Below are 26,861 nucleotides of genomic sequence, written 5' to 3' on the forward strand. Positions count from 1 at the left end.
TGAAGATAGAAAACAATGAATTTGGCAGGAAGATTGTTTAGATGGGAGAAACTTCTATAATAAGCTACCATCAAAGAGGAGTAGATATGAGTTTGGAGAATGGCAAATAGTTTAACCTGGTCCTTAGAGGACATATTTTATGACTAAGAAGTGCTGAGAAGTTCTAAATTTCAATGATTTGTCTTCTGCTATATCTATACGTTTTCCCTAGTTGAACACCTCCAAATATGAACAGATTCTTAGCAATGGGAAAGTCAGAAGTGGGATACTTATAGGGCTTTGGGGTCTGAGGTCAAGTGGTTTAAGGAAGATTTTCAAGATAGGGAAAAGATTGAAATTCAACAAAGTTTATAACACAGTAGTTTAGAATAGGTGAGCCTGATGAGGCAACAGTCTTGAAGTAAGCCTTGATACATAAACAGTTGCTTGTAAGTAAGAGTTGCCCAGCTGAGCAGACAGGACTATCTCCACTTAATTAATTTGTAAGAATTTTCTGAAACAAATAGTAAAGTTAAATATTGGTTTATCTTTGCAAGACAAAGTTTTTCTGGAACAAACAATAAAATCATGTTGACTTAGGTTGTGATAGTCTTGTTGTCATAGGAGGTCTGAGTTATCATTTATCATTCCCAACTTTCTAAACTTTTATGTATATGTGTCATTTAGAATAAAATTTAGCCACCGACTATTTCTAGTTACCAGAGCCTCCCTTTCCATCTACAAGAAGAAATCCCTCAGGCAAATCCGGAGTAAACACCCACCTCCACCCCAGCCCTGGCTATGGAAGGGGGAAGGACTTTTTGCAGTAAAGCAATGGATAGAAATGGTGCATGCTTTGGAAGTGACAGTGTGGGTTGAGAATGACAAGGAAATTAAAGGCAGCATGTTGTGAGGACTGGTAGATTTATATTTTTATTTATATATTTTTTTCTCTTTATCTTCTTCTTTCCTTTTCTTTCTTTCTTTCTTTCTTTCTTTCTTTCTTTCTTTCTTCTTTCTTTCTTTCTTTCTAAAGCCTGGTAGATTTAAATGCTAGATTTAGGCCACTGGAGAAAATCATGTAGCACAGACTGCAAAGTTTCCAATAGCACCAGAGCCCTCAAAGGTATCTGGAATCCTTTGACATTTTCTTAATAAGCTTTATTTCTCATTTTCCACCAAGGGAATTTCAAACTTTCTCTCTTTTCCTCAGACCTCCAAACCTACTATGTTCTTTCACTCTCAGCAGATGACGTGGTTCCTACTTAAAGACAAGAAAGGACCAGATTCGGACTCAAGTCTACTTACTGCCGTCTTAAACAAAAGCTTATACGTATTTGCATCTACCCTTTTCTTCTTCTCTCCTATTGAATTGGAGGAGCTAGCATGCCTCCTCCTCTGTCTGAAGCCCACTTCTCATTTCCTCAAGTACATTGTTCTATTAATCATTCCCACTCTTCTATATTTTCTCTGTCCCTCTTAATTGGGTCCTTCCTTAATACTTTGTCTTCTAGTTTTTTTGTGTCTATTGGGCTACTTCTTTCCATTTCTTTTTCAAGCCACCTAATTTTCTATTTCTTAAATGGTGATCCTCATGGTTCTAAGTGCCTTTTCTTCTTACTCTCTATACCTTCCTTTCACAACCTTTTTGACATTTATGCTTCCAACTATCATCTAAGACTCTCAGTTTTATGTCACCTATACACTTCTCTCTCTGGAGGTCTAGTCACATAAATTTGAGCATACAAGGTAACCGGGGTGGCTCAGCAGTTTAGCGTCGCCTTCAGCCCAGGGTGTGATCCTGGAGATCCAGGATCGAGTCCCACGTCGGGCTCCCTGCATGGAGCCTGCTTCTCTCTCTGCCTGTGTCTCTGCCTCTCTCTCTCTCTCTCTCTCTCTCTGTCGCTCATGAATAAATAAATAAAATCTTTTTAAAAAGTTTAAAAAAATTTTTGAGCATACATTTTCACTTGGCTATTATACTTTCATAGGGAACTCAATGCACCCAAAGTGGAACTAAAGATTTTTTCCTTGGAATCTGTCCCTCTTCATATCTTTGAGAACGGTGCTGCCATTCAGGTTGCTGTACCCACACTGTACCACGTTTACCCACCCTCCTTTTCCCTTACTGCCCACATCCAATCACTCATGAAGTCCTAAGTCCCATGGATTTTTTCCTTCCAATATGTCCTATAGCCATCTACAACTCACCATTTCTCTCCTTCTTCCCTAGTTGAAGCCTCTGTTACATGACTGCTCCAAAAACCTTTCTTGATCCATCCTTGTCCTTTCTAATCCATTCCATACATAGCAGTTCTGTATACAATTCTTAATGTCTCCCTGTTTCTCTCTGGGTAAAGTACAGATGATATAAAAACAACCTAAGTGCCCATCAGTGGATGAACGAATAAAGACGTGATACACATACACAATTGAATATTATTTAGCCGTGAGAAAGAAGGAAATCTTGTAGCTTCCAACAATGCAGATGGACCTTGAGGGTGTTATACTTAAGTGAAATAAGCCAGAGAAAGAAAAATACTCCATGGTTTCGCTTATATGTGAAATCAAAATAAAAAGTCATAGATAGCTCTACTCTCTGATAAAATCCCCTGACCTTAAAGGAAATCTGGAACAGATCTATTCCCTGAAAGAAGTTCCAGTTCTTTCATCCTAAAATAATGAAATAAGTCCTTCATATTGGTATCTCAACTCAAAGAGCTCTCTGTAGAAAGATCTAGTTGATCTCTCCACTACCAATGTTTAAATCAAGGCAGGATTGAGTTTCTGTCTGTTCTCATGTTTGTCTCTGTCATCTCTCAGTAGTTTACTTTGTCCTTTTCTTGTCCTTCTGGTGTGTGTAGATTTTCATTTTTATATTAATAAAAGTCAAAAATGTACATGGCTTCTGGAGTCAAATATTTTTATGAAACTTGTTATGAGAAACAACCATCCTCCACCCTCCCAACCTACTTCCCATTCTCCAGAAGCAAACGCTGTCAAAATTTTGGCTTTCTAAATAGCACACTTGTATGGCTACTTTTTAAATTTTTTTCAACTATTAAATCTTGATTTCTTACCCTAGAAAAGGTAAACACAGCTCTTGCACACACACATACACACACACAGAGCATTGCACACCTGCGTACTTTGTCTCTCTCCCCTTCCCAATATTCAGAATTTCCATAAGCCCTTCCCATGACTGAGTCATGTAGCAGATTCTGATAACTTTTCCTCCCCTGAATATTTTTTTGTGTTGGTGGAGTTAATAGTTTTCTAGTTTTTGTATTTGTTCGGTCTCTCATATACTTATCACTAGCTCAACACCAAACTCTCTATCAGTTTTCCAAATCTCCTCTTTCAGCCTTGCAGTAGATATTATTTCAATTTTGTCTATTCCAAGAAATTTCTCTTAGAGTTTTCCTACTTGCTCCATCACAGATGGGTCGCACTCTACTCTCAGAGTAGAACTTTTGTTTCAGAATCCCTTCTCTATCACCATGGGGATTCCCTTCCTATCTCTTGTTTCTTCAATGTCTACCTTGAGTGTACATAAAAATCGTCTGGAGAACTTTAGGAAATCCTGATGCCTGGGGCCTAAGGCCAATTAATTCAGAACTTTTGGAGGTGGAACACAAAAACCAATCAAGCGTTCCACTTAATTCCAGTCAGAATGAGAACAATTGCTCCAACTGTAGTTTTCTTTGTTTGCTTTCCAATCTTGGTGGCACAAATCCTCCAGAAGCGCTGGGCAAGAGTACCTAAAAGATAAAAAGTTGAGACTTCACTTATCTAAACATGCTTATATTCTGCTTGTTCAACTGATAACTTGCCTAATGTAGAATTCATACTAGGAAATATTTTTTTTCTCTAAATTTTTGAAGGTGCTGCTTCACTGCTTCACTATTTTCTAGCTCTCGGTGTTGCTTTTGAGGAGTCTGAAAGGGTTCTGATTCCCAGTCTTTCATATATGATCTGTGCTTTTCCTCTACATTTGTATGGGGTCTTCCCTTTGCCTTTGGTATTCTAAAATTTGTTGGTAATTGCTTCGGTGTGAGTCTATTTTCATCCATTGTCTTGCTATAAAACACCTTTTAATCTTGCAACTTGGGTCTTAAAATGTTTCCTAAATTTCTTCATTAATGACTTATTATCCTCTTTTATTTTTCTGTTCTCTTATTCTGGAGCTCATATTTTTCAGATATTGGACCTTCTTTCCTAGTTCTCTACTATTCTTTACTTTTCTCTCCAGTTTTCCATTTCTAAGGCTTTTTGGTCTATGTGATGGGCTGATTGTGGTCCCCAGATATTCATACGTTGAAGTCCTCCTGGCTGGCACCTCAGGATGTGACTGTATGCGAAGATAGGGTCTTTAAAGAGATAAGTCAGTTAAAATGAGGTCATTAGGGTGGGATTTAATCCAGTGTGACTGGTATTTATGAGAAAAGGAAATGTGGATACAGACACACCCGGAGGGAGAATGCTATGTGAAGATGAAGTGGTTATCTACAAGCTGAGCAAAGAGGCCGCAGAAGAAACCAATCCCACTGACACCTTGATCTTCAACCTCGGGACACCCGAAGTGTGGGAAAATAAATTTCGGTTGTTAAAGCCACCCAGACTGTGGTACTTGCTATGGCAGCCCTGGCAAATGAAGAGTCTGCTTTCTAGGAGCCTTTCTCCACTCTACCACAGTAATCTTAAAATTATCTTATATCTGCTATATTTTTTTTTTATTTCTAAGAGTATCTTTTTAATTTCTAAGAGTTAGGATTTTTAATGTTCCATTTATAATAGCATCTTGCTCATGCTTCAAAGACAGGATAGATGTCTTTTCTAATCTCGCCAAGGCTACTAACGATAGTTTTCCTTTCAATGTTCTCATTTTTGTGCATGGTTTTGGTTTCCTCAAGTTGTCTATTTTTTTGTGTGTTTTTTAGCCTTTGTCTTTTATGCTGTTTCCTCAGGTAACCTAATTATCTGTTCACCTTTTAAGAGAAAGGCAATAGAAAAACCTGAGTTGAAGCCGGGATTTGTTGACCATGGGCTCATGCCCTTTGATCTGTAACCTAAGAAACTAGCAACCCATAGGCTGAATCTGAAACAAATGTGTTTGTGTTTTGTTTTGCCTTTCAACTAGATTTGCATCCTTCAGCTGGAGATATAACCTTTAACCACCTGCAAATCCCACTACTCCTTGTTGAGTGAAGCTTCTTTTAAACTTGAAATTCCTACCTACTACTTTTCTCTACTAGTCAAAATCTTGCTTATCCTTTAACACAAACTCAGATATCCCTTCCTCTATGACATCTTCTCTAATACCCTCAGGTCAACTTAAGCTTTGCCTACTCTGGGTTCTACCAAGCTTCATTTCTCCATTGGAGCTTTGGCTATGGTGCTCTTTCACCTGTTAGCTACTTGAAGGGTGTGCGGATACTCCACGCAACTGTATGTCTGTGGAGGCAGGAAATCCATTTCAGGCACGTTGGTATCTCACATAGTAGCTTTGATAAAGGTCCAAGGAAAGGTTACTTAAAGACCTTTATTCTCAATGGGGCAAGGGTGGAAAGGAGGAAAGAACAGGAAAGCATCATTTGATCTTCAGCCTGAAAGATCAAATTTGATACTCATCCCTGCGTATTTGATTATTAAGATCATGAACTATAATTCCCTCTCACACCCCCAAATTAAGTAACATGCCATGCAAAGCTGCAATGTGGCTTTAATATTCTTTCAGATGACTTCACAGAGCATAATCTGTTTCACATGAGAGAACATTTCTCAAGCTGTAACAACAGAAAGAAAGGAAAACAAAACCCCAAAGTATCTAAATGAAAGAAGGAACCTCTCTGCATTTAACTAGGTGACTTATCCTCATTTGTGATCATGGGCCCTTTCAGAATTCCAGTCAGATAAAGCATAAATCCTGGCACATCTGCAAAGGTCCCCGTGTACAGTAAGCCTCAGTTTGTGGCAAATACTTCGAAAATGGTTTTCAGATATCTGAGGCTTTCGTATTTCTGCTGCTGTTATTTCATGATGGCCTCAGTTGTGAAGTGTCCTTCATGTTCCTACATTGCATGCGTCCCATCCGTTTCCACTTAAAGCTTCGAGAGTACAATCTGCACTCCCCGTCCATAACTGAGCTAGTCTTTCTCTTTTTATTCAGCCTCCCATGTTGCCCAATTAAACAGCATCAGCTAACTCTTTGTTCCTATTAATCCTTTCCTCCCAGGACGGTTTGAACATTGTGGTTTTTAAATTATTGAGAGTGCCCCGGGAGTTACCAAATATAGATCCATTCATGTGAACAGTAAACAAAGTATGTTTGGATTCATACAAATTTATGACTCTGCAAAGATCTTGAAGAACCAGATGGGTTTTAAGAACAGTATCTCCAAGTACTCTTGGACTGGACATGTGATTCAGGGACAGAATGTGGTGCAGACAGCCTGAGTTCCCATCAAACCACTGCTTTGTACAAGCTAGGTAGCCTCAGGAATTACTTGACCTCTCTAGAAGCCCCAATCCCCATCTGTGAGACGGGAAAAATAATCACATTTATTTCAGAAGATGTTTGTGAACATCCAATGAAATAACGTGCTTGGCGTACACTCTGCAAATATTAGTTGCTGCATTTCTTTTTCTCTCTTTTATTTTTTTATTCACGAGAGACACAGAGGGAGAGGCAGAGACACAGGCAGAGGGAGAAGCAAGCTCCCTGCGGGGAGCCCGATGCGGGACTCGATCTCAAGACCCTGGGGTCATGACCTGAACAGAAAGCAGATGCTTAACGGAATGAGCCACCCAGGCTCCCAGTTGCTATATTTCTTATTAACCAGAACACCCAGGTTGAAACATAGTGTCCTGCAAGGAAATTGCAAAGAACGGTTATCCATAGTTTTAGAAACTGGTTAGACCTCTCTACTGCCAAGTGCAAAGTTGGGATAAACTGACTGAATAAAGCCAAAAACATTCAGAAGTTAATGTTTGAACAAATAATTTTTAATGCAGCATTTGGAACAAGAATTATAAAGGGATTGGAAGCATATGGCTTCCATTTTTAAAAATTATTATAAAGAAAACTTTAGGAGGAAAGCAATGAATTGCCATGTCAAAACTAGGGTTTGTGTGCGTGTGCGTGTGTGTGTTTTCTTAAAGAATCTTTTGCTTTAATTAGAAATCTAAATTTGATGAGCCCCCCAAATTCAAATCCTCCCTCCTTCTGAACAATGTACATCATGCCCCATATGCAGAAACCAGCTCATCTGCAGTAAAGAGGGCCTAGCTCGTAATGACAAAGCCGCTGACAACCCAAACTGAACAAAAGACTAAATCTTCACCTAAGAGAATTAGCTCAACCACTTTTATTTTTGTCTGTCTGGGTCAAAACACACACACACACACACAAAAAAAACCTACAATGTTTTAAATGGCAGGAGCATTTAATAAGTGCACTTAAATGCTGTCAGTGTTTTGTTTTTTTGCTCATGAGAGTCTGTAGTAAATTGACACATACAACATGCAGTAGTTAACATTTTTCCTAAGTGTTTGGATAAATTGGTTGATTTAAAATTAATCTAAATTAGCATTTCCCTAGCCATCATGCACAGAACATTTTGCTGGAATGTTGATAAACATGCTAGGAAAAAAGTGTCCTGGCACAAATAAGTTTGAAATAGAGGCATTCTTTATACATATTATACATATTTATCACCATGTCAAGTGCAAATTAGCATATAAAAAACTCTAAGAAGTCCTGTGGTAGAGAAATCTATTTTGCAGTAGAAATCTATTCTGTAATCTGCATTTTCTCAAAATTATTTAAGCCTGGAGTCCATTTCCCCCAGCTTTTCTTTTAGATCCTACAGAACACAGTTTGCAGAATTCCAATTTGGGGATACATTGATTACATTTGGGCAGGGCGCACCTTGCAAGTCACCTAAAGACTAGCCACGCTGAATATTAACGATAATTATAGTAGGTGCCACTTATCAAACACTTACTAAATCTTAGGGAAAGTGCTTCTTCCTTATTCCTTACCTTTGTGTCCTTGGAGAGGATTTCTGCTCAATATCCCAGGCTTCTCGTCCCACCCTTCTACTTGGACGGGGAGCACTCTCATTAACTGACGGCCTTTGGTCAATGTTTCCCAGTTAGATAGAACTAATGCGCCAGAGGTGGGAGCCAACAAAGGCACTAATTCTCTTTTAGTTAGTAAAGTACTTCAGCTAGTACCCTGGGTGAAGAGTGTGTTCCTCTGAAAGCAAAATTCTCTCTGGTAGATTGTCTCAAGGTCAACCATGTGAGGTAGGTAGTCAACAAGCCCATTTCATTGGTCAAACTAATGTGACTTGCACCCTTACCACTGATAATGGTGATATTTCATTCTCTGTGGAATAACTTTATTATATTGTAACTGGTTCAGATCTGAGGCAATGAAAAGGGGCGTTGTTTTGGCTCCCCCTCATAACCTCTCACAGCATGAATTCTGCAAGTAATTATATCGCATGATCTAATTTAGTCTTCGCAACAACTTTTTGAGGTAAATACTAACATATCTCCATTTGACCTATGAGGAAACTGAAACAGAGCGTAAGTCACTTACGAGAGGTGATATAGTGAGTGACTGACCTCATCATAGATGAATGTAATGGGACGCCTGGGTGGCTCAGAGGTTGAGCATCCGCCTTCAGCGCAGGGTGTGATCCCTGGCTCCTGGGATCGAGGCCCACATCGGGCTCCCTGCATGGAGCCTGCTTCTCCCTCTGCCTGTGTCTCTGCCTCTCTCTCTCTCTCTCTCTGTCTCTAATGAGTAAATAAATAAAAATCTTTTTAAAAAAAGTCAAGTCTCTTTAAAAAAACAAATGGATGTAACATCATGCATATTTTTAATGCTACTATTATGATAACTAGTGCATCTTATATGTATAAGGTGGTGTTTGTTTGGATTCCCTTGTTATTTGTCTCTCAACTTCTCTGTTGCACCTATGGCTCTCAGTTCTATGGAATGAATGTAAAAAAAAAAAAAAAACCAATAACCTTGGTCAATGAATAAGATACTAGGGAAGGTCTAAAATCAGAGCACTGGATCAGAAATTTCAAACTGACAGCCAGCATAGTGACGTGTTTTGTTTGGTTCCCCACGTATTAAAGCTTTGAATTCATTAATATCATAAAAAATAGAGAGAGCTGGCTTCTTTTTTAAATGCAAACATCTGGGTGGCGGTGGGCCGGACCTGCAGCCCCCTGGTCTCCTCTCAGTGGGGCATGTGCAGCGCTGTGCCCCTGGGCCCCGCTGTGTCAGTTCACATAAGCACTTGGCCAGCGTTGCTCTACTGAACATTTCGGTTGGCAGCCCTGGTGCCGGACAGTATGTCTCCCACCCTGCCCCATCCGCCTCTATGGGGCATCATGGCCATTGCAAGAATCCTGGAGGTGGCAGGTCTATATCCATGACCAGGCTACTAGGTGGGCATTAGAGGACTTGATATAGGTATAGGTGGCAGCTCTTCAGAAGGACGCCGTTCCTGAGGGGGCTCCTGTCATCTGTTGAGCAAAACCGTTCACATTACCTCTGCGTTCAGTGAGGAGTCTGCTAGGGATTCTCTCTCTCCCTCTCTCTCTGCTCCTCCCTCTATACACACCCTCTGTCTCTCTCTCTCTCTCTCTGTCTCTCTCTCTCTCAATAAATAAATAAATAAATAAATAAATAAATAAATAAATACTTTTTAAAAATGCTCATTACCCCTTGGGGAGACTTCAGGGAGAGAGCAAAGCAGCGGGGCTCATGGATGTGAGTTCACCACACATGCTCAGTTCCGCCTATATCCACCTTAGGTATGAGGGATCTCTGTAAATCATACTAAATTATGGGCTTCCTTGGCTCTAAAAACATTGCAAAAACCATTGCCTCTCAACTTTTTCTATATTTTCATCCCCAACATAGACCCTTCTTTTTGTATCAATGTCTTTCATACAGCATTTGCTCAATAAACATTTGTCAACTGAGTAAATGAGTAGACAGACAGTGTGAATTCTAGGATGGATGATTGTTCTTCCCATAAGACATGTATGTTTGAGTGAGTGAAGAATACCCACCTCGAGCAAGACCACTGTCCACCGTTATGTTAATCTCCGTTACTGACCTAACTTCTACTCCACCACCAGGATGAGTGAGGCTATCTCTTTTTTTTTAATGTATTATTAGCACTATTTCTTTTTTTTAATTTTTATTTAAATTCTAGTTAGTTAACATACCGTGCAATATTGGTTTCAGGAGTAGAATTCAGTGATTCATCACTTACATACAACACCCAGTGCTCATCAGAAGTGTCCTCCTTAATACCCAACACCCATCCAGCTCATCCCCCACCTACCTACCTCCATCACCCCTCAGTTTGTTCTCTCTCATTAAAAGTCCCCTATGGTTTATTTCCCTCTCTTTTTCCCCCCTTCCCATATATTCATCTGTTTTGTTTCTTCAATTCCACATATGAGTGAAATCAAATGGTATCTGTCTTCCCTGACTGACTTACTTCACTTAGCATAATACTCTTCAGCTCCATCCATGTTGTTTCCCATGGTAAGATTTCATTCTTTTTGGTGGCTGAGTAATATCCCATTGTATACATATCCATTCCCGTGCCCATTCGTCAGTCGATGGGCATCTGGGCTCTTTGCATATTTGGGCTACTGCTAATAATGTGAGCAAGGCTATTTCCAATCAAGGTTAGGTATTACCTCCTCCAGGGGAATCTATTTTCAAAAGATTCTCTAATGATGGCATTAAAAAATCTGTTCCCTCTCGAGGAAATATGGAGCATCGGGTGGAATAAATATTTGGTGGGTATGGGGGCACCACTTTCTCACCCTGAAATCAAATTATAGACCTGAATTTAAGATCCAAAGAAATAGCAAGTTCAGAATTTCGGTAAACCATGGCTTATATTTAAATATGAACAACCACAGAATCACAGAACTTGAGATGGAGCTGGAAGGAACTTCAGCAAGAAATCCTCAAGCACAAGAGTCTCTCACAGCAATTAGTGACATTAAAATGCCACCTTCACCAGATTATTTTAAATACACCAATTTGCTGAATGGCTGTGCAATGTCAAGCACAGTGTATTTCTTGAAAAAGGGGATCATCAAAAAATTATCAACATTGGATTTTAATAACAGAAATATTTAAATCGTTCTGTAGTGCAATATAAACCTGTTGAAGAGAAGACACGTTCTAGTGTAACGGCAGACAAACACTTACTAAAATTGTATTTCCCAATTAAGAGTATTTACTTTCATTTTACAAGACTTGGCCTAGCACTAATTTGATTGGGCTGAAAGGTCATGTAAATCTTTAATGATCAAGTGTTGGGAACGGCCTTCTAAGCTCCCAAAGCTCCATCCCAAGTGCTGAGATAATCTAAGTAACTAAAACCAGACAGACTTACAGTCACGGGGTTTCTTAAAGAAAGAGCCACTCTGACCATTAGAATATGCAGTGAAGGAAAAAAAAAAAAAAAAAGAATATGCAGTGAAGGGATCCCTGGGTGGCGCAGCGGTTTGGCGCCTGCCTTTGGCCCAGGGCGTGATCCTGGAGACCCAGGATCGAATCCCACATCAGGCTCCCGGTGCATGGAGCCTGCTTCTCCCTCTGCCTATGTCTCTCTCTCTCTCTCTGTGACTACCATAAATAAATAAAAAATAAAAAAAAAATAATAAAAAAAAATAGAATATGCAGTGAATAGATTTTTCTCTAAAGTTATTTAAGTGCTTGCTAATAATAATTTAATTATTATTAAATTAATTTAATAATAATAATAATTCTTAAGGCTAAAAAATATAATAACAATTAACGTGAGCATAGGGGTTGACTAGTGTTATTTTCAAGGGCACTACACTTTCACAGCTCCAGAGAACAGGTGGGCAGTTCCAAAAGGGCAGAGGCCTAGTAAATTGAAAGAAACCTCCTGTTCCATCTTCCTTTAACACTGGGGAAATCAGCCTCAAATAAGCCTCCAGTTGGGGATCTGATTACCCACCCTGGGATCGTACTGAGCAGAGGCACCTGCAGAGGTGGTGGGTGCCACTTGCAGCTGGGCAGACATCGTGGGCTCACCCCTCACACTCTCCCACTTCGGCTCCCGCCACAGAAACTGGCAAGACTAAATACGCACTTTCGCAACCCTGCCCCTTGCATTTAAGGATGGCCATGTGACACAGTTGGGCCAATGAGAGGCGAGAGAAAAGTGTGCTAGGGGATTTAGGCAAAGTTACTGGTTTTTTTCTTTTTTTCTTATAAAAGCAATTCCTTCCTTTCATCCTCCTTGAACACACATGCTTATGTCTGGGGCTTTCGAAGCAATTTTGTGACATTATTAAGTCTCCGAACCCATGTCAGAGGCCCACTTTCTCCTGATTTTGGCACTGTGAAAAGGTTCCTTTGTTACTTGCAGCCAAAATACACAGTTGAGGACTAATAACGCATTTTTTTCTTCGTGGTTTTTAGGTTATTTAAAATAACATTTTACTGGATGGATTTCTCTCTTTCATGGAAAACAAAAATCTTTAAACACACATGGTTCATGGCCAGTCCATTCGCACTTGGGAAAAATTATCCGAAGGCCCCTGCAGTCTGTTTTTTCACACCGTGTTCTTAGGGAGGTTTCCTCTTGTGGTTGGCATGGGATGGTCTATCCTTCACTTTTCTCTGACCAAAATGATATTTTTATTTAAAACACAATTATCAAAAAAAAAAAACCCACAATTATCCATGGGAGATCTGCTCATTCTTGCTTTTCCACAGAGGCCTTTATTTATTTATTTACTTATTTTAAGACTTGTTTATTTATTTGAGAGAGAGAGAGAGAGAGACAGAGGACATACAGGGGATGAGGAGGGCAGAGGGAGAGGGAAAGAGAGCCTCAAGCAGACTCTGAGGTGAGCACAGAGCCTGACACGGGCTCCACTTGCCCGCGACACTGAGATCACGCCCTGAGCCAAAACCAAGAGCCAGGTTGCTTAACTGACTGAGCCACTCAGGTGCCCCAATCACAGAAGACTTTAAATTTTCTACCTTAGTTAGGTGACACCATCTTCTGGTGTGTAAAACAGAACAGCATAAAAAGGGATACAATGAAATGTCTCCTGCCTCATCCGTAAAACCCATGCGAAAAACTATTGTCATTTTTCTTTCAAATAAAAATATTAGCCACGTGGTGATTGCAAAGCAAAAGAAGTGCCTGCTTGTCCTTGAATCCACCTTGCTTCCTTCATCCTCAACTACCTTGTTAGTTTATCTGTAGCAAAGATTCTTAGTTCAAATACAAAATAATATAGCTATGCACCCTTCTCCTGCCCTTCCTGCACCAAAGTTACCTGACAGGTTGGATTGATCTTTGTGGCACCACGTATCTCAGGGGCCGTCAATAGCTGTGAATGGTATCCAGGTGTTTCCAGTGGCCAAGTATTCCACTGTTTGAATGTCCATGAGCTATTTAGCTAATCCTCCCTTGTTGGACACTAGGACTATTTGGACAAACAGAGCTGGAATGAAAAAATCCTCAAGCTCACTTCCTCGTGCACCAGGAAAGGGGTGTCTATAGGAGCAACCCCCCCCAGCAGTGGGCTTGTCTCAATGGGTAAGTGCAGTTGTAACCTTGATAGTTAGCGTCAGCTCACTCTCTGCAGGAGCTGTGCCAATCCGCATTTCCGCAGAGTGAGCTTTTACCAATCCGCTAGCTGAGAAATGGTGTCTCGATATAGCTTTAACGCTCTTATTATGAGGAATTTGGAACATCGCTTCATAAATTTTAGAGACCGTTCACATTGTCTTTTCTGTATCTGCTCCTATGCCTTGCCAACTTTCAAAAATTATACAAACCTTTCCTTTAAAGACATTTTTTCTTTAAAGAAAAAGACATTCAGGGATCCCTGAGTGGCGCAGCGGTTTGGCGCCTGCCTTTGGCCCAGGGCGCGATCCTGGAGACCCGGGATCGAGTCCCGCGTCGGGCTCCCGGTGCATGGAGCCTGCTTCTCCCTCTGCCTGTGTCTCTGCCTCTCTCTCTCCTTCTCTCTGTGTGTGTGACTATCATAAATAAATAAAAAATTAAAAAAATAAAAATAAAAATAAAAAAAAATAAAGAAAAAGACATTCAAAAAAAAAGAGAAAAAGACATTCTATATATATTACGGATATTAATTCTTATTTATATGAGCTGAAGATTTTTCCCCCCAGCTTATTGTCTTTTCACATAGTTCCAGTGGGGCTGTTTTTTTTTTTGTTGTTGTTGTTGTGTTTTTTTGTTTTATTGTTTGTTTGTTTGTTTGTTTGCCATGCAGAATTTTGGGTCTTTACCTAATCTTTTATGGCACCTGAAATTTGAGTCATAGGAAGACCTTCATTACTCAAATCTTATAAAGAAATTTATCCTCGCAGGGGCACCTGGGTGGCACAGTCGGTTAAGCATCTGCTTTCAGCTCAGGTGGTGATCTTGGGGGTCTGGGATCAGGCTCCACGTAGGACTCCCTGCTCAATGGGAAGTCTGCTTCCTGCTCTCTTGTGCAATCTCTCTCTCTCCAATAAATAAATAAATAATCTTTTTTTAAAAAAAGGAATTTATCCATGTATTCTTTTCTAATTGTATGGTTTGATTTTTTTACATTAAAATATTTGATTTGGAATTCATACCAGTTTACAGAATGAGGTAGAGATCCAACTTTTCTTTTTTCAGTTATTAACCCAATTGTACCAATGGCAGTTACTGAAAAGTTCTTTTTTTTTTTTTAAGAGTCTTTAAATTTGGATTTTAGATATCTGGCTGAATGTAGTAGTTTCATTATTTTTTTAAGCTAAAATTCATAAGAGAAAAGGGGTTTAGGAAAGTAACCACTGATTTGTGCAAAATCCACCTAAAGATGGAAGTGGAAATTTAATTCATTTTTGAGATTCTGTCTTTGAATCAATAGTAACTAGATTGAAATGGACGTAGACAGTTGTATAAGGAAAATATTAAGTTATGTTAAGGAAATATTGCTGTAGTTTTTAATTATTATTATTTTATAAATTTAAGGCAAATGACTAGCAAAGATTATGAGGCTCAAAGGAGAATAACCATTTTTATTATAACTGAATGAACAACCTAAAATGGAATTTGATACAATTCTGTCTCAGTGACATTTCCAGACCCCACTCTTGACATGCTGAATCAAAATCTCTAGAGCTGGGGGTAAAAAATAAAAAGTGCAGACTGGGATGAGGGCATCTATTTTTACAACACTTTCTCAGATTATTGTAATGTAGGCAGACCCGCATACGTCCGTGAATTTGCATCTAGGAAACTTCGACTTCTAGCCTGAAAAAGAAAGGGCAGAAGCCAAGGGCAGAAACCACAGAGCTAGAAAAAAAATGGGAAGGCATGACTGGATCCAACCCATTGTCTTCATTCTAATTAAAGGATACACATGGGCCTCATCTCTCCAATGTCTCAGTAATCCACAAACTCCATCAGAAGCTCAAGTTCAAAGTCATCACCCCAACAATCAAGAATTCTTGTCTTTCCACAAGTAATGTCTCTGGCTTTAGTTTGGAGCATTTTCCTTCTGTTAAATCCTACTCCAAGAAAAGAGAAAGGAATGAATATTCCAGGGGCTCTGAAAGCGTGCCAGGCACTTCGCAAACCTTAACCTTGCCTTGGCTTCCCACAAACCCTGTGAAGCGGGTATTATGAATCTAATATGACTGTTAAGAAAACTGAGGCTTGGGGATATTATATCAGCAGATTAAGGATACTCAGAAGTGTATTCGGGAGCTGCATTGTGAAATCTTTCTGGAAAGAAGAAAATGATGGACCAGCATCTCTCTCTAGGACCCTCAGACAAAACCCATGATGATCTGAAGATAAAGTAACCAAGCAATTTTGATCTTTATATATTTAATTTATGTTCTTTGGATATTATTTTGGGTCCAAGAAGCCTATTCTCGAAAGCATCCCTCACACCTCATCCCTCTCTGCCTCTTCACCTGCTCGGTCTCTCCTCAACCAATTCCTCGGGTCCTGACAGGGCATGCTCCCGTCTACGTACCTATGGCCTCTCCTTGGTACAGAACAAAAGCTCCCCCAGGGCAGGGACTTGGCCTGTCCTGTTCTCCACTATCCTCAGCACAAGAACCCTAGAAGTAGTCAATATTTGCTAAAGAAAAAACCAGAAGTGAGTTTTTCATTCATATTGGCTTCTTTTCTTCATAACTGCCCAGGTTTGAGGTTTCATTCTGTTTCCCAATTCTGAGCATGTAGCTGGGTGTTTGGTTTAATACCTGGCTTTACAACCCACTAACTATAGTATCTCCTTCCTCTAAAAGGTGTCTCTGCTCCTTGAGGAGATGAAGGTCTGCAGAAGGGAGAGCTTTGAAAATCATGATCATAACATCGGAGCCTTCTCTTCTCTGCGTCAACTCGTGTCTCTCTGCCCTCACTTTGTTCTTTTCCATAGAATTACCCCTTTTGCCCACCATGCACAACCTATACCACTGTCATTTACTGAGGGCTCCCTATGGGCCCGAGAGTGTAATTTGTATTTAATGAGGTACTTTATTAAATTATCCCAGAAACTCAGTAGGATGTCTTACCTCCATTTTTTTACATAAGGAATATGAAGTTCAAGGAGGTTAAGTCACCTCTCGGAAGAGAAGGAGCTAGAATTCAAACCCAGATTTACATCCATTTAAATCTCAAGCTGTTCCCACGTCTTCAGTGTGTGAGAGAAACCTAGTTGGTGATAATGTTCTTATGCTACTATTTTCCAAAGACCTGTTACTACAAGTTCTGCAACAAAGGTTGGGGAAACATATTTCTTTACTTTTGTAAATCATGTTAAATATGATTCATTTCATAGCCCACTTAATGACCCACGGCTTTGGTTGTTTTGTTGAGTGTACCCACCAGGAAACGCCTTCGGCCGAATGTAACTGAGACCTAAAGTGGCTTAAAGAAATGACAGTTATTTCATCAAGCGAAAGAAATCTGGAAGTAAGGACTCCAGACCCGGCAACCCCACCAAATCGTCTAATTCTTAGATCCTTCCAATTTTCTGCTCTGCCATTTTTAGTGCAGGATTTTCATGCACAAATTGTCTCATGGTCCCAGGTGACCGCTAGGGTTCTACTCATGACATCTGCCAGAAAAGCAGGAAGGAGCAAAGGTGAAGAAACACATCCCGTTAAAAACCTTTCCCAAAGGTCCAACCTGTTGGAATCCTCCACCGTCTGAGCCAAGTGTGGCCGTGGAAACCTTCTCAGTGGCTCCCGCCGACTGGCCCCTGGCGCTCAGTTTCCTAATAACCCTTCTCCAGTATGAGGTTCTACACTTACAAGATGCATTAAAGCAAAATGCATCATGCACACGAAACAACATGAAAGTCTCCACTACATGTCACCCACTGCAACCCCTTATTCCCAATCTTAGGCAGTCCGCCCGCTTCAGTGACCTTAGGCAGCATAACAAATAACCCCAAAGCTTAATAGCTTGAATACAATCAGATATAACCCATGATCCTTCAATTTGGGTAGACTTCAATGAGAGAATCTCATCTTTGTTCCAAGCAGCATTGGCTGGGAACATTCATGCAATTGCTTTTTTTTTTTTTCCTTAAAGATTTTATTTATTTGTTAGAGAGAGAGAGACAGAGAGAGAGAGACAGAGAGAGCATGGGCACACAAGTGCGGGAGGGGCAGAGGGAGAAGGAGAAGCAGACTCCCTGCTGAGCAGGGCTCAATCGCAGAACCATGGGATCCTGACCTGATCCGAAGGCAGGTGCTTAACCCACTGAGCCTCCTGGACACCCCATGCAACTGCTTTCATCTGTGAGCACTACTGGCAGTGGAAGGTCCAACCTGGTCCTCTCTCTCCCCCCAGGGTCTTTCCATGTGGCCTCTTATCACTTAGTGGTCTAGTCCACGCTTATTCCCTGGTGTCTGGATCCTAAGAGGCAGTATTTCAAGAAGGAGTAAGGAGAAGCTGACCTCTAAGGAGCTGGCACTGACGCTAGCAAGGCATCACTTCCTCCACATTCTGGTGGTCAACACAAGCCGGAAGTCTAGCCCAGCTTCAAGGGAAGGGAAAGAGCCTTCACCTCCTGACGGAATGTGGCAGGTGTAGCCCACCATTCCATGCCCTCCCTTTGAGGAGGGGCCACTCTTTCTTCACACATCAGCTTCTGCGACTATATCCTCTTGGAACAGGCCAATAATAATTTCTTAGTGGATCAAACTGTTCAGAACAAACATTCCCAGGCCTGAAAGACGACAAGTTGCTAACACTATCCACCTGCCTCCCTCTAGACAAGGGAGCCTATAAGAATTAGCTTCTTGCTAAAGAGAGACATTCTTTCCTTTTGGAAATGAGGAAGCGGCAAAAAGTCAAGAAATTTATTATACCAATAACTTACCAGTTGCAGTCACATCCATATTTTTTAATAGAGTTGGCTTCTAATTCTCTGTTGTAGTTTGGGAAAGACATAAGAAAACAAAACCCAATGATGTTTATAAAGACTTATTTTGACAGCTTCAACTTCATTTATATTCAACCACAGTTATCATATCCCTGAAAAAGAACAGAAAAATAATTGAATTGACTCTCACCTCCTTTTCCTTCTCATTGTTTGAGAAAAATATAGATTTATTAGTATAGAAAAATTCAGTTCAAAGTCAAAAGGATGTATTGGTTCCTAAGCCTAGGAAATCATGGGTAGGCCTGGTGTCACGTATAGCTGGATACAGGTGCTCAAATATTATCATCACTGCCCTTGGCTACAATTCTCAATCACTTGGCTTCATTCCCTCCTGCAGATGAGCTTCATCCAGTAACTGGAAAGAGAGTTTCCAGCAGCCCCACCATAATTGTCTTCAAGATTGGCCACTCCCAGGAAAAATAACTTCTCCTCCCATCCTAATAATAATCCCAGGGAAAGATTTAATTTTCCTGTTTCAGTTACATGTCCACCTTTGAATGGATTGCTTTCCCAGAAGAGCCGTGTAGTATACAAAAAAAATGCAAAAAAAAAAAAAAAAAAAAGCCCCTCCCAAAAGATTTCCACATTCTAAACTCTGCGGTCTGTGAATATGTTACTTTATGAGGCAGAGGATGTTGTAAATGTGATTAAATTAAGGGCCCTGCCCTGGGGGAGGTTACCCTGGATTATCCAGGGGGTCCCAATGTCATCACAAGGACATGCAGAAGAAGGAGGCAGAAAGAATCAGAGTCCGAGAGAAGGTGCTGAGATTCTGGAAGGAGAGAGCGGATGGATGTGCTTTGAAGATGGAAGGAGCCCCGGACAAGGGACACAGGTGGTCTACAGAAGCTGGAAAAGGCGAGAAGCAGATTGTCCCCTGGAGCCTCCAGATGGAACCAGCTGCGCCAATGCCACTTTTGGACTGTGGCCTCTAGAACTGTGAGAGAATGCATTTCTGTTGTTTTAAGCCACTGGGTTTGTGCTAATTTGTTACAGCAGTGACAGAAATTAATGCAAGTGGTCTCCTGATTTGGGTCCGTTTAGTTGACACGTTTGGGTCTGTGGTCAAGGAAGGGGTCGGAGTTGACCGAGCGAGGGCCAGGAGGCGGGCGCGTGCCTGATGGCACAGCCAAGACCACACGAAAGCAGGCAGTACTGTCCCCAAAGGAAAATTCCTTTGCGATATGAGGACATAGAAAAGAAGGCTTGAAAAATCCAGTTAACAAGCAAACAACACGGTAAACAGCGGCCGCCACCATTTGCACCAGTGGAAATGCTGAGAGGTGGGCAGGGAGAAGGGGCCTGCGGAGCCCAGGATGTGTAGGACTCGACATCGGGCCCCGATAATCAAGACTCCACAGCAGCAACAGGTGCGGTGCTCCTGCTCCAGTGTCCTGGAAGACAGAATTAAGAAGAATAAAGCGCATCTCCGAATCAGTGAGACCTCAGCTCCAGTCCTCTGCTGAGAACCGACAGTCTCACCGGGACCTTCAACAGGAATGTGAGAGAGCTCGTGCTTCCTCAACTCTTCCAGAAAGAACGCCGAAGAGGAAGAGGAGAGCGAACGTGCCCACTGGGGACTTCACAGGGGCCCCACGCGAGGGAATGCTTCCTTGAGTGTCGTTTTCATTATGTAAAATTCAGGTGGTTGGCTTTAATATAAAGCTGATTCTTTGACAAGTCCTGTGAATGAGATGATTTTTTTTTTTTTTTCTTCTCAAGTGGTTGAGTTCCTGGATGCTCCAGGAAGTTCTACCATTTTTACTCTGGCTTCAAGTAGTCCATGATTTCAGTGATTCACATAACACACGGAGCCCACTTGTGGGACTAGGTCCAGGACGCTTCCGGACGCCCAGTTCTAAGGCAGTCACCGTAGCTCCTCTGTCCTCATCGTCTGTCGCCTGAGACCTGAGCTAGGAGGAGGGCAATGTCAACCCTGCCGAGAGCTTAACTATGCGCTCAAGAGGCGCTGCCTTCCCTTTGGATGACCCTAGAGAGCCACACAGAGGAAGAACTGAAGTTTCAGTGATTTTTTTTTTTTTTTTTTTTTTTTTTAGTTTCAGTGATTTTAAAGCATATCTGTAAACTTCTTGACAGTCCTCTCATCAAGAGGCGGATTCCGTGTCCTGTTGCCTTGAAACAGGGCCTTTGTGGCCACCCTGCAAGGCAGCAGAGGTGAAACCATTGGGCTTCTGAGGCCAAGTAGGAAAAGGCAAAGAGGCTGATAGAAACCTGCTCCCTCCCTCCCAGGATGTCTGACCTCAGCACCCCAGCTCCAGGGTGTGAGGAAGCCCCAGCCTGTAGGTATTCGGGCCAACAGCCTCCACTAAGACTCTTGCCACAGCTGCTGTCCATTGCCAGACACCTACATGAGATGGGCTTTGAGATGTCTACACCACGGGCGTCGCTGGGGAAGGCTCTGAGATAACTCCCTTGAAATCCAGAGTGGAAATTTCTAACTAAAAGCCAGGAGTCTGAGATTTTAAAAATACTAGCGGTCTCTTCACATGCTTCCTTGTGATCAGGACAAGTAAGACTGGCAGGGGAAGTAGTTTGGGTTTTCAGGGCACTCTCTGATTTTAGTGTGCGGGAGAGGATTTCCCCTGGAATGGCACCAAAACGTTTGCTTGGTGGGGAGAGTCAGAAGGCCAGAAGAACTTAAAAGTCCTCTAGAAGGAGTCATCAGGGAGAGGAAAACAGAGAGAGAAGCCTAGACCCACGCACTGCCCGGCCGCAAGAGCAGAGCCCTCGAGCCACCGTGGCTGGTCGGCTCCCAGAATCAAGAGACATAATAATAACAGGTTATGGTTATTGTTCACTATGTACCAATAGGGGTGCCCGGCTGGCTCAGTCGGTGGAGCAAGTGACTCCCGATCTCGGGGTTGCACGTTCGAGCCCCACGTTGGATGTAGAGATCACTTAAAAATAAAATCTTTAAAAAAAAGAGTCTATGTACCGATAGATGAGCAACACAAGGGTAATGTCTATAGGAATCTGTGAAAAGGGAAAAAGAAGGAATATGTAAGTCAGACGCATCCCTTCGCATGTCCAGGGCCCCGGATTCCACCCCTGCACCTCTGATTTCACTTTCTATGTTGAATTATAACGTGTCTATTTATTTTTCCACCTCCCTATCTGGAAGATAGTAGTAGGTGCTTCATAAATGTGGGGGGGGGGGGTGGCGGGGAAAGGGAGTGGGGGGATGCGGAGTCTGGGAAACGAGCCCAAATGATGGGAGCTCGAACCTCAGGACCCCACTAAAATCTCTCAGGGGCTGAATTTGGTGAAGAGTTCCGAGTCGTGTAAGGCTGCCTGAAGACGCAATGCCACCAACTCTGCCACCTACCAACTGAGTAACCCCGTCACTTCCTCTCCTAGGACGCGTCGCTCACGCAGGGGTGCAGGAAGCAACAGGGCCAACAGGCGGTAGCTACCAGGACTCCCAACTGTACTCCAGTCACTGGAGTTATTTATTGAAGATCTGTCATAGTCTAGGCGCCAAGGTAAGCAATTAAAACCAAAATTAAAAAATTAAACCAAAATTAAAACCAAAATCGGGTATTAAGGTCAACGCAAATGTATTACGGGGAAGAACGCACAATTAGCCTGGGTTTTTAAGGAAAAAACAATGATTCCCTCAAAGAATATTCATGCTGGCCCTGGCATCGGTCCAGAGCCCCAGGGCCCCAGAGGAGGGTGTAGGTGCTCCCTCTTCCCGGTTGGTGGGAGCTCAGAGTTTCAGAAAATCCTACGGAAGATGTTAATAAAAATGTTCATATCGTAAAGTCTTCCTGCAACCACAGGTCAAAAATTGATGGCTCATAACTAATCTGCATTTGTCATATTTGAACAGCAAAGGAATTTGGGGTTTTTTACAGCTTGAATTGGGGGCCGAGATTTCAGTCTCAGGGCGTCACGGAGAACGTGGGACGGCGGCTTCTCCTGAAAGCACCTGAGAGCAAGCGGTCAGCCACACGGAGCTTCGGCTTCCCCGGCCTCAGACAGGACCCGTCCCCACGTCCTGCCCCGTCCCCATGTCCTACCCTGTCCCCACAGCCTGCCCTGTCCCCATGGCCTGCCCCGTCCCCACGGCCCTTCCTGTCCCCACGGCCCGTCCTGTCCCCACGGCCTGCCCTGCCCCCATGGCCTACCCTGTCCCCTCGGTATGCCCCGTCCCCACGGCCTACCCCGTCCCTACGGCCTACCCCGTCCCCACGGCCTGCCCTCACCCTCATGGCCTGCCCCGTCCCCACAGCTTGTCCCGTCCCCACGGCCTGCCCCATCCCTACGGCCTACCTCGTCCCCACGGCCTGCCCTCATCCTCACGGCCTGCCCCGTCCCCACAGCCTGCCCTGTCCCCACGGCCTACCCTGTCCCCACGGCCTGCCCCTGTCCCCATGGCCTGTCCCATCCCCACGGCCCTTCCTGTCCCCACGGCCCGTCCTGTCCCCACGGCCTGCCCTGCCCCCATGGCCTACCCTGTCCCCTCGGTATGCCCCGTCCCCACGGCCTACCCCGTCCCCACGGCCTGCCCTCACCCCCATGGCCTGCCCTGTCCCCACGCCTGTCCTGTCCCCACAGTCTGCCCCGTCTCCATGGCCTGCCCCGTCCCCATGACCTGTCCCGTCCCCACGGCCTGCCCTCATCCTCATAGCCTGCCCCTTCCCCACAGCCTGCCCTGTCCCCATGGCCTACCCTGTCCCCACGGCCTGCCCTCACCCTCATGGCCTGCCCCGTCCCCACAGCTTGTCCCGTCCCCACGGCCTGCCCCATCCCTACGGCCTACCTCGTCCCCACGGCCTGCCCTCATCCTCACGGCCTGCCCCGTCCCCACAGCCTGCCCTGTCCCCACGGCCTACCCTGTCCCCACGGCCTGCCCCTGTCCCCATGGCCTGCCCCGTCCCCACAGCTTATCCCGTCCCCACAGCCTGTCCCGTCCTCACGGCCTGCCCCGTCCCCACGGCCTGCCCCATCCCCACGGCCTGCCCCTGTCCCCACGGCCTGTTCCGTCCCCACGGCCTGTTCTGTCCCCACGGCCTGCCCCGTCCCCACGGCCTGTCCCGTCCCCACGGCCTGCCCCGTCCCTATAGCCCGCCCTGGTCCCGACAGCCTGCCCTGTCCCCACGGCCTGCCCCAGTCCCCATGGCCTGCCCCATCCCCACAGCCCACTCCCATCCCCACGGCCTGCCCCATCCCCACGGCCTCCCCTGTCCCCATGGTCTGCCCCGTCCCCATGGCCTGCCCCTGTCCCCACGGCCTGCCCCCGTCCCCACGGCCTGTCCTGGTCCTCCCCACTTCCCATCCGCCCCACCAGCCGGCTGCGGCCTGCTTCTCGTCCACGGTGACCACCTGGGCCTGGCGAGTATTTGAACCTATGTCTCCAGCTCCGGCTGACATGGAACCATTTGTGTCATTTTCCAACATGTGACACTAACTTCCAAATTTTTTTTTTTTTAAATCTCAGGATACTAGTGTTAGATCCAAAAATGGCACCTTTATCTGCCCAGGTCCTGGAGCAGAGACCCCTGGAGCTGGGGCGGACGTACTTTTCTGACAACGGCCATCGCATCCTGAAGGCTGCGACACAACCCCAGGGACAGAAAGAGCCCCGAGACTGCCTGCCTTGCTCTTGGGGAAAGAATCAGACCCCTACCATGTCTCTTCCCCCAGACAGGGGGTCCCAGGAGCCCTGAGGAAAGAGAAAACCAAAGGAGGCTAAAACAGGTCCCCTCAGAGCGTGTGCTTCCCTTGTGAGCCGATGCATCCTCCTCGTCCCGGTGTCGGGAGGAGGCAGGGGCTCCCGAAAGGTCTTTGGATTCCGTCAAGAACAGAGAAAAGTGGAGTCCTTACCAGGACATGACGCCAGGTAACGGAGTCCAAGTTCCCTGGCACCGTGCGTGTGCGTGCGTGAGCCTGTGCTTGCGTGTGTGTGACCGTGTCCACCTCAGGGGCCGGGAATGTTCACCATGAGTCATGGTTTTGTTTTCTGGGCTCAGTAGCCTGTGGTCTGGCAGGAATCAGGGTCTGGGATTTTGCAACAGCTGTTCATGTCACCTGGGGAGGCGACCGAGCATGCACTGGGGTCATTTTTATCAGCTCATGAGCACTGGCTTCTGCTGCCAAAAGGCCATGTTTCTCAACTAGAAAAATAATATTGCTCCCTGGAACCAGCGTGGAGTCTTCACTGCGGGGGTCTGAATTCTTCTCTTCGGCCACACAGCCTTAAATCACTCTCCTGGTGTCTACTTTTAATGTAGGGTGACCGGCTCCGAAGGAGGACAGCCACCAGGTGTTTCGGACGCTCCCCTAACTCCGAGGGGATCAGCGGCAGATAGGGTGAGGATGAAGGCTCATTCTCTCTCTTTAACTTAGCTGGACGTGACTTCCTTAATTTTTCAAGGTCCGGCCACCCTGGCCTCCCTCCATTCAGGAATTCGATACACTAACTTCTCTGGCCCTGGCAACCTCTACAGGCTCCTCCCAACGCCCTGGCTCGGTCATTCTAGGCCTCATGCTGAGCCCACCTTCCGTGAAAGTCTCCCGAAGCCCTGATCTTGCGTTTGCCTCTCCCTGGGCCCTTTCCAGCCTCTCTGTGGAGACAGGCACAGTGTCCTCTGGACTGAGGCACTGGCTGTTCCTGCGCCCGGCACACGACAATGACAGAGGGTGCCGCAGAGGGTGCCGCAGCCCCCGCCCTGCGGGAACCGGGCCTATCAACAGGTTTGGGGTAAGGAAAGAGCTCGTTCGGCCTCACAGAACATCAAGTCTTAGCCAACGAGGCAAAGGTCTGAGCCACCTAAGACCATCTAAGCCATGGTTCTTAGAAGGCAATTAAGAGTCCGAAAAGTCACAACTGGTCTCTCAATACCGTGGATTTGGACTCTCCACACCCCTCAGCTAAATGCCCTCAATGGTGCCCGCGTGGCTCAGTCGGTGAAGCCTTAGGCCCAGGTCACCATCTCAGGGTCCTGGGATCGAGCCCTGATGGAGTCCCTGCTCAGCTGGGGGTCTGCTTGTCCTTCTCCCTCTGCCCCTCCCCACGTGCTCTCTCTTTCTCTCTCAAATAAATAAAATCTTTAAATGCCCCCAAAATAAGATGCTGATTTTGAAGGCAGTCTGATATTCACCAAAGGAATTTTCAAAGCAAAAAGCATCTGCACGGGGTGCCTGGGTGGCTCAGCGGTTGGACACCTGCCTTCGGCTCAGGTCGTGATCCCGGTGGTCCTGGGATCGAGTCCCACGTCGGGCTCCCTGCATGGAGCCTGCTTCTCCCTCTGCCTGTGTCTCTGCCTCTCTGTGTGTGTGTGTGTGTCTCTCTCTAGTGAATAAATAAATAAAATCTTTAAAAAAAGAAAAGTATTTGCATGTATATAGTATTAGAGGATAGGAAAGTGGACATTTTTATTTAGGTCATTGCCTAATAAAATTATTCGCCCACTATTTCCAGGTCAAAAAGCAATATTGATAGAAAATGCGAGATAAAATTTGTTGCAGCAAGTTTGTTTGATTGTCACTTCAGTATACAATGATTTACTTTTAATAGTGACCTATTAAGCCAGTCTTGGCCTCTCATCACAAACCCTGACACCGATACTGATAATTCTACTAACCTCCTTTTCCTCGGCTTCTGCAGAGTTCTTAAGACTTCCGATGTTTAGTTCTGCAGAAGATGCAGATAACACTGGGGGGAAGCATTTTGACCGACTGTTGTTGTCCTCAGTAGGTGTCACAGGGAAAACAATAAAACCTTAAAAAAGATTGATCGTAGAGGATAAAAAAGAAGATTCAGGAGAGAGCACCGAGAGGCAAAAAGAGAGCAAGCAGTGGAGTGGGTTTGGTGTGTGTGTGCGTGTGTGTGTGTGTGTGTGTGTGTGCTTCTTGCAAGTTGGAGGAAGTGGCAGCAGGAAATTCTAGAAAGGAATTTTAAAAACCCCTTCTGCTGTCCTCCTCCTCTTCCCGCATTCAGCTAAACAGCTTTGCCACAAATCCGCTTTGCCCCCGGGCTCTCTTGCAGCTTGTTTCCATGCAAACCTACTCCTTCCTATTCCACTCAGTTCAGAAGACCCCGGATGGCCCGTCTCTCAGACGAATCAGGGAAGGTCCACGGAGAGGAGTAAACCAGGAGACCACAGATGACTGAACATGATATAGGGACAAAGAATGATGGATTGGTTCCAAGAAACGCCCCGCCATTCAGTTCAGGACACATTGGGGGTCATTACTCCCAGGAAGGGAACCGTTGTGGTCAATCCTATAAAAAAGCCAGGCATGCCTTCTTGATGAAATCGCAAGCCGGCCTGCCAGCAGATTAGGAGACTGTTCTGGGACAAAAGGGAACATTCGTGGGCTATTCTGAGAACCCTAGAAAGTCA

The 26,861-nt window shown here is 44.4% G+C and overlaps 1 long non-coding RNA gene across 2 annotated transcripts; it reads right to left on the reverse strand.

Moving 5' to 3' along the window:
• Positions 1–889: 889 nt before the first annotated feature.
• Positions 890–26,466, reverse strand: LOC140594535 (uncharacterized). 2 transcript variants are annotated; one of them, XR_011995399.1, is made up of 3 exons: positions 26,100–26,466; positions 18,427–18,581; positions 890–3,740 (listed from the first exon to the last, which is right to left on the reverse strand). It is a non-coding gene; the product is annotated as an uncharacterized lncRNA (long non-coding RNA). The 2 variants fall into 2 exon arrangements; XR_011995398.1 differs by lacking the exon at positions 890–3,740 and adding an exon at positions 15,044–15,592.
• Between the last annotated feature and the right edge of the window lie 395 nt (positions 26,467–26,861).

The sequence above is a fragment of the Vulpes vulpes genome, chromosome 11, assembly GCF_048418805.1.
Source record: "Vulpes vulpes isolate BD-2025 chromosome 11, VulVul3, whole genome shotgun sequence".
Lineage (NCBI taxonomy): Eukaryota > Metazoa > Chordata > Mammalia > Carnivora > Canidae > Vulpes > Vulpes vulpes.